Consider the following 13,676-nt stretch of genomic DNA (forward strand, 5'->3'; position numbering starts at 1 on the left):
ATATGGAAATTCCAGACTGGAGACAAACTGAGGACTGGCTCTAAGTTTAAGCAGTGCCTATGACAACAGACTGATGGGGTCAGAAATATCGCACTGGGGTCAAGGCAACTCCCTTAGATACCATCATCTTCAGTTAATTCAGGCTACAGCGAGCTGCTTATACTCACTGATGAGTGACTATGTTCTCTGTGTGCCTGGACCTCCTCTGTACCTCTGCTCCATTCCCCCTCTTTTTGGCAAGAGCAGTGTGGAGGAGGAGAGAGACATGGCGGCAGGCTGAACTCTGGCTGCATTGCCTTCCGTCTCCATCAGCCTTCCCCCCCATCAGAATGCTGGGTCTGGGCCCGTTTTAGCTGTTTTTGTCATCGTTCCTGGGGAAGAGAATTTAACTTTGCCTACACTTCTGAGAATGTTTGTGCAAGTGCTGAATGGGCTGATAATTGTTGCAGGCTGTTCTCTGCCCTGGTTGCTGTTTCGGAGTTCTGCATTACTTTCAAGCCTTTGTGGGGAGAGTATTTAAGACTGAAGCCAGATACAATCTGGGATTTCCAGTCTGTAGGAAATGTTGATATTCCAAAATTAGGATTTCTTTCTGATTCAGAACCAGCCTAAATGTTCTAGAATTTCCTGTGAAACGCTTCTTCCAGTGAGATCACTGAATTTAAGTTCCCATGTGCTTCCTTGGGTGGTGCATTTATGAGGTACCTAAATTCCCTAAAAATTTGACCCAAGGAGAGGGAGGCAATACTGTCCAAAAGCAAATGGGATCAGAAATGCAAGTGCTCTCCCCCTGTGCTTAGGATAGGCTATTCAAAGAGAGCAGTGACTGCCCTCCAGAGTTTTTCTGACAGCTCAGCAACTGGAGTTGTATTTGTAGACATGTCTGAGCATGCAGTCTGTGGTGTTGAAAGAAGGCACTTCAGTCCCTCAAAACTGAGACTGTGCTTCAGTGTGTTTCTGAGCTGGTGCTGGTGCCTTACTTTGATGGATACATTGCATTTGAAAATCTGTCCTTCAGGGACTCATTCATCTGCTCCAAGTGTAGGATGCAGGGCGAGTGTCATCTGTCTCATGCTGAAGTCCCCATGGTGCTTGCACAGCACTTGTCAAAGTGATGGAAGAATTCTGTCTTGAGGAAGGAAAGGCAAAATAGGAAAGGCAAAATCTGATAATACTTTTTACACTTAACCTCCTCTTTCACATTGTAAAGCTGGCCAAATAGGAGGATGGTCTTTAGGGGACGTGAATGGAAATACCATGAAAAAGGCCATTAGTTGCCTTTAGAAAATCATTAAAGCAAATGGTGTGGACCAATACACTCATTTGGAAAGGAAAAAACAAGCATTATCTCTGTAAAGTACTGGAAACATGGCACATCTGTTTATCTGAATATAAAAAGCAGTAATATAGTTTAGTATTTTAATGACAGTCCTGTAACTCTTCTGTTAGTTCTTGAATACAGCCAAATCTGACTTTAGAAGACAATCTGAGACACGCTTATATAAATTACTTTCAAAAATAAGTGATACCCTATAAGGTTAAGGTTCAAAGTCACTGGCTAGCGATGATTGGTTTTTATCTTCCTTGGAAACGTACATTTTGTTAAAAGTCAAGATGTTTGCCATTAGGAACACTGTAAGAAAGGTTTTGGTCAGCTTTTCTCTTAAATATTCAAGACTAAAAGCATTTCTGTAGAGTCTCTGAAGACATTTTTCTATGGCTTTATTGTGACGAATTAAACTGAGATGAGCGTAGGGTCTTCCTTCTCTCATCTGTCCTCTCTGCTGCTTCGAAGAGGAGGCGCAACACTCAATCTTGCCCGAATTTCCCTGTAGCTTCTGGGACTTCAGGTGACCTCTACGTGCAGCCAGGGCACTTTTTGGTAAAATCTCTTTTGTAAGATATGAGAACCTGGTGGCTTTGGTGTTGCGTTGCATTCCTGAAGAGGTGTTAAAGACAGCTCTGGAGTTTAGTTTAATACCAGAGAATCAAGCTTGGGAAGTAATAGTGTCGTTCTTCCTGATGCAATTCACAGTCCCACGAAAATGTGATGGCTGCCTTTGGCTGCTGAGCCCAATTGGTGGGCATCATTTGCTAGAAAAGTCTTATTGCTTGTAAGAAATTTGGAGCTAACAGGCAGCTGAAACAAAGAAAACCAGAGCATCATTTAGATATAGAAAGTTATGCTTCATTTAAGGGTGAACCAAAACAAGTAAACCTGCTGTGACTCATCCAAGATTTTGGATGAAGAATATTTTTTATTTTCCAGGAATTACACCACCTAGGAATTGTAAAACTGACACACTGAGTAGTTGAAGAGAAATCTGCTTCTAATAAACCATGTCTTGCCAGACAGAGGTTTAAGAACATTGAAAAAAAAAAAAAAAATCTGAACAAGCACAAGGATCATATGTAGGGGCAGAGTCACTGCTGTGCTCGGAGTAAAGGGAGTGGAGTTGATTATCTGCATCTTCCCAGTAGGTAGAGAGCAGATATAGCTCGCTGGAGAGGATGTGGCAGGAGCATGCTGTGCTTTGGCTCTGTTCACTGGCAAGGAGTCCATCAGAGAGCAGTGCCAAGCACAGCTTAGGCACAGCAGAAGCTGTATCTTACTGTCTTCTGCTCAGTATTAACCTTCTAAGGCAGGAAATGCGTGCGCTGAGGGAAAGATAGGCTGGGAGCTGGGATTCTTCAGTCTTCATTGACAACTGCCCTTTCACAGCTCTGTCACAATAAGCTCTCCTGTCACTTTAAAACTGCATTACTGATACTGCTGCTTTGAACTTCCCAGGGACGTTGTTCACTTGGTGTACGTAAGTTTACAGAGCAGACCAATCTCTTTCTGATAAATGGGGCAATTGTTCAGAACCTTGATAATCATTATACTGTGCAGCATTAAAAAAAAAAAAAAGATTAAAAAAAGTTCCCTTCTCAGGATGTTGTGAGATTTTCCTTGCCTACATTTTGATGACGCTTTCAGATTGAGGGATGAAAGAGCCTTGGTCAAATACTTCTAGATCATCTGGAAGTGGGAAGGAAGTAGCTGAAATCTCAAACGAGTATCTTGTCTCCAGCTAATGTTGTAGACTCAGGTGCTGTGGAGGGTAGCCTCAGAAGTGCACCAGCGCTGTTAGATGTTTATCTGAACTGAGCTTGAACTCCCAATCTCTGGATGTTCCCCCATGCCTGTTTTCCAAGAAGAGCCTGATCTTTGCAGCTCTTTCTCACAAGAGTGCTGTGGGTTTGGAGCTGTTAAATCTTTGGCCTGACTCTCACTTTCACTAAAGTCCCTTTACACAGTTCAGGCATTCTGCTTCGGGGATCTTAAAATGGGAGTAGATGACATTTAATAGCATAAATGAGAAACAGGTCCCTTAAAAAAAAAAAAAAGTTAAATTGGCCTTCCCTAAATTGTTGAGTGCTGACCTTGAAAAAACCTTTAAAGTCTCTGCAGGCAGACTGAAATTTTTTTAGAAGAACAGATATCCCAAACTGCAAGAGATTACCTGAGGCAAGTAAGTTGTGAGTTTTTTTCTTTTCTTTTTAAGAGAAAATTCTTTTCCATTACACTTGGTACCCACATGTCTATTTTAAAGCACTATTTATTTGTCACAGAACTTCAGAATTGCTGGTGTAATTTTCTCATTCTTTAGGATTTTTTTTTTTAAATTTACTAGTTTTAAACATTTTCATATATTCTGGTTATGTGAAACATGTTAAAGATTCCATTTGTATTTTGAATATTGGGGTTTTTTTAATGTGGGAGGCAATTTTTAAATATGTTTTGAGAAGGGGGGAGGCAAGAAAAGCTGTCATCCATCAACTGGTATTAAGTCCAACTTCGAAAGTTTGATACAAACTGAATCTGACTGTTAATGCAGACATGATACAAATTAGCTGTGACTTTATGATACCAGCTGTTTCTCTGACAGGGTAAAAGGGCACATAACTAGAATAGCATCTTTTGTTGAAAGCAGTGTTTCCCTTTGTTAAATGTGGGAGCCTCTGGCAAAAAATTGTAGTCCTTAGTTATGTGACATGTGCAGTCTGCAACATGTTTGTGGAGCTCGGGGGGCTTTTTACTTGATGTTTTTAAAAGACAGGGTTATCATAAGTGTTCTATTTTCACTAGTTTTATCACTGAAAGACAAATCTCTGTCATGTTTTTGCCTTGTGTTAAAACTGAGGATAATCTAAGCACTATTTTCCTACAAGTACAAAGAAAATACTGAACAGCAAAACCAGAGAAAAATCTGCAACAAAGAAATCACAAATCTCAAAGTAAAATTTAGTTTCATTAATTATTTTCATTAATTGATTCCCCTCAGTTATTTTTTTTCTTACCAGAATTTTCAGGGGTTTTTATTCCATACAAACTAAGTCTACGTAGTCTTTAACAAACTGACAATCAGTGTTAACTGAGTATATTTTATTGAGGCAGCAGATTAGTCCTGACACAGATGCAGGGACACCAGAGCCAGCTCTCTGCAGTCACATCTTGGGTCTTGACTCGTTTCTGGTGCTATGTGGCTGTGCACGGCTTCCCTACTGCATCCAGTGCCTGAGTGAGGAGGGTGCCAGGAGCTTAGAGGATGGAAACGCAGAGTTGACGCACCTGAGGAGCTTTGTGTGGAAGCAGTTGGGGGGTTGCCTTGTTACCAGAGCTCATAAAGCCTACTCGTAAACTGAAATGGCTCTGAGCAAAGCCATTTGGGTGACTTTACATCACTGTACATCTGCGTCCCCGCTGTATATCTGTATGACCTTAACATATCCCCTGACCACCTCAGGCAACATAAAGTTGGCTGTAGCATGTAACTAAACTAAAACAATGTGATTTATTAAGCAATCAAATTAATCTTACTTCTGCCACGTGACTAAGAGCCAGTAAGATTTCAAAATTTATTACTACAGATAACAGACATACTCCATTTGAATCAATCAGGAAAGGGGCAATATTAAGAATGGAGTTATGTTATTAGTATACTAGTGTTTAACTAGGAGTACTATGAGGAACAACATTTAGGCTAGAACTACTAACAGCAGCAAACTTTAGGCTGAATATCTTATAAACTTTCTTAGATTAATGGTTATCAGTGTTGATGCTAAACTGAAAAAGAAAGCATCTCAAAAGAGGTACCTTTCAGAACTGCATTTTTTTTTAAGGGGCCATGCAGTAGCTTTAGGACTATGAGCAGTGTGAAGGGCATTGCTCCTTCCAAATTTTAAGTGTTATTCCACAAAGGAAGGATGCCACTGCTAAGGTGAAAGCGGGAAACTTCTCTGCAGGGCACAACTTCTATTTCAGACAGGTGGAAGTTAGAACGACTTGATATTTTGGCCGTGGCAGAAATTATCACGTGAGCCCTACATGTCTTTCTACGTGGAGTAGAGAAGCCTCTATATAAGCCACTATGTGAGATGGTAGAGCAGACAAACCCAAATCCTACTGAAGATGCAGAAAAGAAAAAATATGTGGACACAGAATTGTAGCAGGCATGTGAGTGAAAGGGCAGAGTTAAGAGTGTTGAAAAATACTAACTTCTACTCATAAACTTCTTGGAGTAAATTTAAAAAATAAATACATTTCAAAAGGAAAGTTTAGGACATAATAGCTGTTGAGTTTTTCATGTATTGCTGGTGATAATGTGAAACACAAAATAGAAAATTCCAAGCACTAATAAATAGGTCTTGGCCATTTCTTCTGCAAACATGCATTTTTTACTATCTAGCATCTGTTTCTGAAATTATGTGAAGTATGTATTTAAAATGTTTTACCACGATAGTTTAAGTGATTAGAGAACATCTTGTTTTCATGAATGTGTAGAGTGGTATGTCAACAAACAAAGGTTCATACATGACATTCAAAGAACAAAATTCAACCACAAGAAGTTCTACATTCTGAATTGATTTTTTTTGATGATGTAAAAATCCCCTTGGTCAGCTTTCTGGTTATGGTTATATCCCTGAAAACCTGGAGTATCTCCAAAGAGAACTTAATGTATCCCTTCCGTTCATGCAACCAGGCTGAATATGGGAGCACTGGGCTGGTTATAGATGCAATCAAAGTAAAAATGTGCAGGAGATGCTGGAGAACGTGTTTATCGCTAATGTGCAGTAACCATCAAGAGGAAACAGATCACATGGAAAACTTAAACCTGTAGCATTGTAGCAAGCAAATGACATGCTATCAAATGTATGATAGCTGCAGAAGCCATCATCACAGTTGAATCTTACGGCCATAATGTCAGGACCATCATAGCCTCTTGCAATATCATATTCAGAACGTCTCATAAGAACTTCAGTAAGAGAAGGGATGCTAGCCCTCAAATCCCAGTATTTAAATTACCTTTTATTCTCTGAAAGTACATTACTTGTAATGAAAATTACATTTTTCCACATTTTGTATTCTAAACTGTTGAGTTGTATTGTTCTGAACTTCGAACAAGTTGCATATTCCTCTCCAAGATGGTTACATTCAGTGGTGAAATGATGTTGGCTCCTTTGGGTATTTGGGAGAGAGCAGACAATATATTGTCCTCAGCTGGGCCAGCTGCCTCACATCCTCTGAAGGGAGAGGAATTTGCACAGTGACTGAGTTACGGTTAAATAGTTGGGTACTGTTTCAAGAACTCAAGGAGGCCTGGGACCACTGGAGAACTCTCTTCATCCATGTGGCAGATAGGAGGGTATTCCTCATGTTGAGTTGCTCCAGGATTTATGGTTTATGATAAGGAAAGTCCCTTTACTTTAAGTGCCTGCTGCTTTGTAGATGCTAATCGTGCAAAATGACTCACTGTGTGTTTCATGCTGTTAACCCTCTGGCTGGCTTACTGCTACCCTCATATTCCTTTGTGATTCAACTTCATTAACTCCTAAGGGTCAGCAACCGTTTACTTTTTATGGTTATTTAGTACCACACTCTGTGACTTGTCTCTTTGGAAGACTCTGCAGGCAAAAACTCTATTCTGTGTGAGTAAAAGGGGCAAAATTTGACCTTAAAAGTGAGTAAACGTTAAGGACTTGCTTCTGCCAGACAGTGGCACACTGAACATTAGGTTAGTCCTTATATAGTTGTGTTGATGATACGGATTCTTTTCTTTTTCCCTCTTTTCCTTTCCATCTCTACCTTTTAATTTCCTTTCTTCTTTTACTTCCTTCCGCTCAACCCAAAGCAAAGATCTATAAGCTATGGTCTTGATCACGGTATGGAAGCCAGCTCCAAAACCAACCAGATCTAACCTTGCTTCAGTTTTAAAACCTTGCTTGAGGGAGCCAGAATCCCTTTACTTAAATGACTTAATTTTCAAGCAGTATGAATCATGCAGCAACTGCACAAGCTCTGGCTAGCATATATTGTACATATGTTTGTTCTTTAGGCAGTAAGAAGAGAATACAGAACTGGAGGTCATTTGAGTTACAACTACTTTGGGGGATTTTTTTTTTTTAAACATTCCTTCTAACAAATGCAGTTTAAATGGGTTTGTTTATATGGCGTGGAATTGGAAAGGCCCAAACTAACCAGGCTTTACACAATGTGGCCTTCTTCCAAATTAATCTAAAATATTTTAATCCCTCTGGAGTTTCTTTATCCTCTGCATCTGTGCTATAGTGGAGACACATTTTTAAAATTTCTTTGAGGAAAATTACCTTTCTTTCCCTCCAACTGTACTCAGCAAGGTCAATGGAGCACTGTTATATGCTATTTAAACATCTGAGATTCATCATATATCTGCACACCAGAAAGAATCATCATAAAAGGTCTAATGAATCCCGACTGCTAGCCAAGCAAGGGAGTCCCCTTACAGATACCGAGTATTAGAAACAAAGAATACATGCAAAATACAGTTTTTACACTTTAGCTTTATACAATTAAGAATTAAACTGCCCCTTAAGAAGCAGGCAGGGAATGTTTGTGACCCCCAGAACAATTTTGGCCAATCAAACTCTGAGCCAAATTCTGAAGTTGTTGCATGGGCCAAGATGGTTGCTGGGTCTGCCTGGGAGTAAGGGGGCCCACTCGCCCTGTGGGACCAGACAGGGCCTGAGCGGGAGCCTGGAGGGGCTTCTTGCTCCTGGGAAAGGAGATGCTCCGAGTCATGGTCAAGCTCCGGAGCCTGGCTATCTCAGCCTCTGGCTGTGTGCCTGTACTTGGTTTTAAGGCCTTTTTGTTTTCTAGTTCAGTAGCAAGTTTATGGGACTGAACTCATTTTACTACCCAGGAACTGAGGGAGGCCTAGGTGGTGGTATTTTTCTATTTCAATTTTTATAAAATTATTTTCCAGGTATTTCAAATCCAGTACTCCTCCTTCAGCTGCCAGTAGTTCCAGTCAGTCTGAAATGGCCACAGGGAGCAGATACAACTGATTTTTTTTTTGGAGGTTTTATCTGGAACACTGTTATAGGGGGCATTTTAATCTGAAATACTGTTATATATCTGTTATACTGTTATAGATGACACCAGGGCTGGTTTAATACCAGAGTTTATTCTAGACTCATTCTTCCTTTGAATACTGCTAGGTCACGAAGTTCAGATAGTTTTAACAAAGTTCAAATAAGTATTTGAACCTCTGAAGGAGAAATGATATGCTGAAGGCCTCTGTTCTGTGAAGGCACAGGGTTTTACCGCAGTTTTTTTTCCTTATCACTGAAGTCCTGCAGGGGCTGCAGAGAAACAAGCTTCTCTGCCAACCTGCTCCAGGCTGATGTTGGCCTCATCCTTAATCTTAGCATGCTCCGCTTTTCCCAACGATAACGTGCAGGTAACAGTGCTGGTCTCCTGCACAAGGGGCTGCAGGGCATGGGTTGTGGGGTGGCATGCTGGGATAATGATGGTCTGAATGAAATCATCCGCTAAGATCAATCACCCCAGGCTGTCCCTGCTTTTGAATGAAGAACCATACCTACCCCAAACACGCTTTCCCCGTCTTTTCATATAGTCAGAGGTATTTTGGGACCATTGCAAGCCATACAGTAATGGAATAAATTCCAAGTGCAGCAGGAGACCGCATCAGAGGAAAAACTCATTAAGTGCCAAGGGCATTTCTTTTACTTTTCTTACTGGGACTGGAAAATATTCCCTAAATAATACATCTGGATGTAGAGGAGTAGAGAGGGAAAAGATGAAAAACAATCCTTTAAATTCAGTAGGAGCCTACTTTAATGGCTTGTTTAATCTGCCAGCTGGCACAGTGTTGAGTTCTTGCTACACATACTTTAAGGAGACCTATGTAGTTCTTGGAACCAAGTTCATATTAAGTTGTAGAAACTTAAATATTAATAAACTGGCAGGACTGCTTTTTGGTACTTAATAGAAATCAAGAAACTGCTTAGTCATCTCCAAAGATATTTCTATCTCCTTTAATGTAAATACCAAAATAATATGGACTTAAAGCAGTAGCAAAGATAGTAAAAATTCAGATCTGTTCCCAATATGTGCCCTCTCTGAAGTATGTGCACATCCTTCAGACTTTGCAATCATATGTATTCCCTATACAACACTTTGCTTTGGGCAGAGTTTCTCTAATGTCATTTGTGACACCATTTTGTTTGAAAGAATTACATTACGAGTTTGTGTCTTCTCCAACGCTCCTTGGCCAGGAGAAGAACTGGTGTCATCTTTATGTGGATGTTTATTTAGCATGTCTTGCAAGTGGTATCAGTTAATAGTGCTCTAGGGTATATTTCACATGTATTTTATATGACTGTAAGTGTTCATGCTTTTGTTTTTTACCTGGCTTTGTGTGAAGGTATGTGGGTGCAACCGAGTGAAAACTTGAAGTGCAGTGTCAGCTATATAACTAACATTTATACTTTCTGTTCCTAAAAAGTTAGGCTACATCAAGAAGCATGTTTTCTGTTTTCAATTACTTTCAGCACTGGAAAAGCAAAAGAGAAAAGATTCAACTGCAGACCAACCTGTCTTTTATATTTAGGGAATCCATTAATAATATCTGAAGTGACACTTGTCAGTATTTACAAGTTGTAAAGGTTTGATTTGGTCCAGGTAAGCACTGAAAAATCTGGCTAGTTTACTCATGTTTATTTATGAATTTCAGATCTGGCTTTTATTTTCTTTGTTCACCTTAAGGGTGCAAGCTATTTTCAGGATTTTCATCTGGGGTATGGGTTGTAAAAATCATCCAAGTTTGCAGGCATTATAATCTGGGATTTTAGTTTGATCCTTCCCTGTACATCTTTTCCAGAGTCTATTTCTTTTTTCAGACTTCTTTTGCCATTCTTGCCTCTGTTCCCTTGCCTTCCTAATGCTTTTTTCCACATATTTAATAGGGTATCCTTGCAGAAATTTTCTCTCTAGTTGTACTCCACTCCTGTAGAGCCATCAGACCTGGTGAGTTGTGAAGCATCCACCATCTGGAGGCCTCAGTGCACACACACCAGTCATAAGTGCAATTATTTCTGCTTTCGTCATTTTGAAGAAGGCATAAGATTTGAAGGCTGAGGTCAACAATTTTTTTTCCAGCTAGCCCATAACTAAAAATGAGGTGACTGAGTTATGAAAAACAATTTGCTTAGTAAACATAGGCTGCTTTCCTATTTGTAGAGCATTCACAAACAGATTGGAAGTTGTCCTCCCTTCCCTTCCACCTTTGTATTTCTGGTTTTGGCCAACACTTTGCACACAAACAACCCCGCTCTGTGGATCGTCTGTGAAAAATGTGCTTCATGTGCATTTGGTGCCCAGAACTTAAACTGTGACCAGCCATGTGCACTCTGTGTCTCATTCTGAGCTGAGTGGACCTAACCTGGCAACAAGGGAGGCTGGAGGAGACCCCACAGGGAATTTGGATCGTTATGGAAGAGGACTTAGGGAAAGGTAACAGATAATGCGCGGTACAGAGATTTTTTTTTTCCATTTATTTTTTGAAGGAAAATTAAACATTTTCTTTTCTGGACCACACAGACACTGTCTGAGGCACCGTTCCTAAAAAAATTAAACTGTAAAATTTATTGGCTTGATACAGTGCTCAAGTGTAACTTTCCTTTGTCACATCAATACAAAGTAAGTACGTATGTCTGTACTCTCAGTATTAAGTGCACAGGATACTGTCAGGCCTCACCTGTCTTGTTTAACTGACTCTGAGCCAGGCTTTGTTGAAAGTTTTGGCGATCCCGTTCCCCTGCAGGGTGAAGCACTGCACAGTCGCATACATTACTGATGTACCAATGCATTGCTGTTGTGGTATTTGCTGGTAATAAGTGTTTGTGCCTGACTGTCTAGATAGCAGTCAGATTATTGTCAAGATTATTAAACAGCTTCTCTGTGTGAGTCTCATGAGGGGAGCTGGCAATATTGTAATCTTGCTGTGTCAGGTTTTATGCTGGCTCACGCACAGCATGCAAGTGTGTCATCTTGCCTACCGTTTTTTTGTTGTAACAAAGCCTCACTGCTGTTGGGTCTTCTGGTTTGGTGACGTTGTGTTAGTGTTTCCTTGCTTTCAGCTAAACTCAGCATAAAGTGGGGTCTATGATGTAAACTTCAAATATGGCAAATGGTTTGAGGGGCATCTATTTTGCGGTACCCTGTTTGAGCTGTCCTGTCGAAAGGCTTTGCATTTTTGCTGCCCTGCTTTACCTCTTTAAAGCTGGCACTGACCTCATGCTTCAATTTTCAACCAAAATAACATAGAATTGCTGCTCATTAGAGATAAATTGATATAGCTACTTGGCAGGAAACAATCTGGGTTTCATTTGTAAAGATGACTTTAAAAATGTGAGCTGGAAAAGCCCAGTAGAAATTTCTGCAGCTGGATCCATTCCTGGTGGAATTCCACAGATTTCCATGATGCTCTGCCATTGAATAACTGGACTTTCAGCTGCAATGTATCTATCACGGTGACATGCATTGTGTCTGTGCAAAGGAAGCGTACATGTATTGGGAGGGAAGATGAGTTAATTAAAGTTCAAGAGCAACAGGCAAGACCTTGAAAATTTATCATTCATTTTTTCTGAGGAACTGGTTGTATTCAAAATACTTAGTCTCTCTTAGGGCACAACTAGTAAGATTAGCAAACCAAAGAACTTCAGTTTTGTTGGTTTTTTTTTTTGGTAGTATTTCTTTTTTCTTTAAAAATGCAGGGTTGAAGACTAAAACTTGGTATTGTTGCTGATTGCTGGTTCAACAGAGCAAGCAACAGAGACCCCTCAACTCTCATTAGAGTTTATGATGCTCAGCACTAGGCAAAGCTGGATCCTAGGGCTGCATGTTTTAACAGGAAAAGAAAAAGTGTTGAAAATACAAAAACGAAGCCACAGTAAGCTGGCTGCATTGTATCTTCATATTATTTTCTATTACTTTTTTATGACTGACTATGTAGCTTAATATATCATGATTTTGTATTTGGAAATGCGTTCCAGAAAACATGTGGAGTTTGAAGTCTGGCTGAGCGAATGTTGCTGTTGGAACCTTACCTTAGGCTTGCTTGAACATTTTATTATTTTTAACGGCATTACCTTAGCTTTTTAATTCAAGACATGAGAGATGCAGAGAAAGAGTGTGAATATAGTGCTGAAACATTCATAAAACCTACTTGAACACAAATAAGTTCAGACAATGTATTGTTGAAATATTGCATGTAAGCATGAAGGTCAACAGGGGTGGTGCAAGGGTAGGACAAGAGGGGAGCACCAAATGAGAGGGATAGGAGCAGAGTAGTAGAAGTCAGGGAAGCAGAGGCAGATACTTCCCATCTCTGATCAGCTCCTTGCCTGGAGGGGGAAACCCTTCTCTCTAGTGGAGAGGCAAGTATGGAGAGCTGCACTGCTACTGCTGGCTTCCTTGCCAGTTCTGGTGCAGAAGAAATGCTCCTGCACTTGGACAGAGCAACATCTTCCCTGGCTGATGCCTGCCCTGCTCCTAGCCAAGACCCTCTGCCTATTGCCAGAGCTGTGACTGCTGCTCCCAGTGCGAGCCTCTGCTTGTCGTGACGGACACCAGAACGCTGTCTTGTGTCACTCCTGCCTGCACCATTGGGTGACTAACTCCACTGGGCAAGAGCCCCCAGCATGCTTTCTGCTCCTGTGACTTGTCCTGCTTCACACCACTGTGGTGGTACCTCGCCATGTGGGCTCGTTGTGGCTTTGCACATCGAGAAGGGGCTAACAGCATCATGGTGATTAGCACTCCGTGTGTGGTCATCAGCTCCTGCGGGCATTTCTGTCCCCAGCTCCTCCACTGCACCTAGCTCCAGTTCGGGGTCAGGCTCTGCCCCTCTCTCAGATGGTTGCTGTCCCAGCCAACACTTCTGTCACTACATGTCTGTCCTGATGCACACTCCACTGGGCGCACTTGCAACTACACCATTTCCCTCAGAGGGGAGGCAGCTGACAGGATCAGGGCACGCAGTGCATCTGTGACATCTGCCAGCTGAGTTAGCGTGAGGCTCCCTTTCCAGAGGAAGTGATGTCAGATGAGAGAGCATTGACAAGAATTAGTAATTTTTCCTTTCCCTATGCCTTTAAAGGCACAAATTGAAAGGATACGATGTGGCAGTTTTATTTGTGCAGGCCAGAAACTGAAGACTGGCTTTTCCATAGTTGTGGCAGCTTCTTCTGCCTGTGATATCCTTTCCCATGCTCTGATTTTTTTTCTAATAGAGATCAATGGGAGAATTGGCATTGCCATTCATAGGGCAAGAGGAAATGCATTCTCCTCT

At 41.0% G+C, this 13,676-nt stretch overlaps 1 protein-coding gene across 5 annotated transcripts in view; it reads left to right on the forward strand.

Moving 5' to 3' along the window:
• CALD1 (caldesmon 1) overlaps window positions 1-13,676 on the forward strand; it is a 203,861-nt gene that overhangs the window by 84,266 nt on the left and 105,919 nt on the right. The window lies entirely within an intron of this gene.

The sequence above is a fragment of the Aptenodytes patagonicus genome, chromosome 1 (assembly GCF_965638725.1).
Source record: "Aptenodytes patagonicus chromosome 1, bAptPat1.pri.cur, whole genome shotgun sequence".
NCBI classification, from domain to species: Eukaryota; Metazoa; Chordata; class Aves; order Sphenisciformes; family Spheniscidae; genus Aptenodytes; species Aptenodytes patagonicus.